General features: G+C 50.4%; 1 pseudogene; it reads right to left on the bottom strand.

The window, feature by feature from the left end:
- Positions 1–639: 639 nt before the first annotated feature.
- Positions 640–1,841, bottom strand: LOC116884785 (annotated as a pseudogene).

The following is a 1,841-nucleotide window of genomic DNA, read 5'->3' as shown; positions in this document are numbered from 1 at the left end:
TTTTAATTTTTTTTTCAAGAGTTGGTAAAGTATAATTATTGACAACAGCCGACCGAGATCAGCGCAAGTACTAACCCTGCCATGTCTTGACTGCACAGCAGGCTGGGTTGACTAGGGAATGTGGAAGGGTGAGTCCCATGTTTGCTTAGCCATCCCTATGTTTGCACACAGGAACAGCCTCAGCCAACACAGAGTCAGGAGTCATTTCTATCTAAGGAAAGGCTTCAGTGTCCATTCATGGAAAGCAAAGTAGAGAAGGTGCCTAAGCCCACACTGCCCACAGTAATAGTCCTTTGAATTAGGGACGTCATAGTGAGGTAGGTGGGACAGCTGTTATCCTCCACACAGAGCAAACCTTTGTTCTATAGCCAGCACCAGGCAGATGAAGGTTAGTGGAATTGTGGACTAAAATAGGACAAACACTAAGTATGGTGATTCGTCATTGAAGAATTGGGCCCTAAAATTGGAGTGGCTCTTGAGGGAGAGTCTAGATGGGATTCTCTCGCCACCCCTAAGCAGACTTAGCAAATCTCATTCGGCTTCCACGCCTGGGAAAGAGTTCTACTCCACTGGTCTGACTAAGCACTATGGAAAGCCCTCTAGAGAAACACTCCAGGACGGACTTTTCCACAGGCTGCTTCACTTGAGAGTATACTACTTTGTGGGCACAAAGGGCATTTTGCTAATCACGGTCATTTGCTGCTTCTGCCGAACTTCTACCAGCAGCTGTGTTCCTGGCCGTCTGTACTTGACTGCCACATAACCCATCGCCACATTCTTCTTCAGGCTGGGTGAAGGGCAGTCACTGGTCACTCTACCAATCACAGCGCCTTCTGTGTTCAAAATAGGACTGTGTGCTCTCATTGGAGCCCCTTCGCATATCAACCCCACATGTCTCCGCGGCACCTTACTCTTTAGCTGGGGAACAATGATTTTGGCATCCCGGAAGTCCATCGCAATTCGGCTGCGCTTTCCCAGCATCCAACTGAGGCTGCCCTCCACAGGTGTGGTATGTTCATCGATGTCATTCCCATACAGACAGAGGATAGCCTCCAGGCGCAGGCTATCTCGGGCTGCTAGTCCTGCCAGCTTTACCTCTACGTTTTTCAGCAGAGCAGTCGCCAAGTGGACTGCTCCTACTGCTGGCACTGATAATCTCTACATCATCCTCTCCTGTGTAGCCACAACAGGTCACACGACAGCCAGACACACCGAACACCTCTATCACAGCACTAGTCATGAAGGGCAGTTTCCTCATATCATCTCTCACCCCAGCCTTTCACACCTGTACTGCCGTGGGTCCTCGCAGAGCCAACAGAGCATTATCTACCACCTCCAGGCCCACATCACTGCCCCTGTTCCAGAACTCCTTGACTTTGTCCTGCATGAAAGCCAAGTCCTTGTTCCAGCAGCCAGCATTGGATACTACATACAGGTGCCCCTCAGAAGTATTGGTCACAATCAAGTCGTCTAAGATGCCTCCAGCCTCATTGGTAAACAGAGATAGCGTTCCCTGGTTAGGCCTTAGTTCCGCAATGTCTCCAACCACAATACTCTCCATCAGCCTCACTCGGCACAGCCAAATATCTTGGTCTGTAGCGTGTGGGACACATCAAACAGAGAGCAGTGCCAGCATGTGTGCAGGTGTGAATCAAAATGACTGTCCCGGTATTGCACAGGCAGACTCCACCCTGCAAATGCCACCATTTTCCCTCCATGGGCTAGGTGGAAGTCATGGAGTGGAGTCCATCCTGTGCAGAACTGAATGGGCAACTCTGGACCAAGGGTTGTTCCTGCAGGTGAAAACCCAGTGGGGCTACCACCCTGACTGTCCACTGCAT

This window comes from Rattus rattus, chromosome 15 (genome assembly GCF_011064425.1).
Source record: "Rattus rattus isolate New Zealand chromosome 15, Rrattus_CSIRO_v1, whole genome shotgun sequence".
Classification (NCBI taxonomy): Eukaryota; Metazoa; Chordata; class Mammalia; order Rodentia; family Muridae; genus Rattus; species Rattus rattus.
This window is presented reverse-complemented; position numbering and strand designations above follow the sequence as displayed.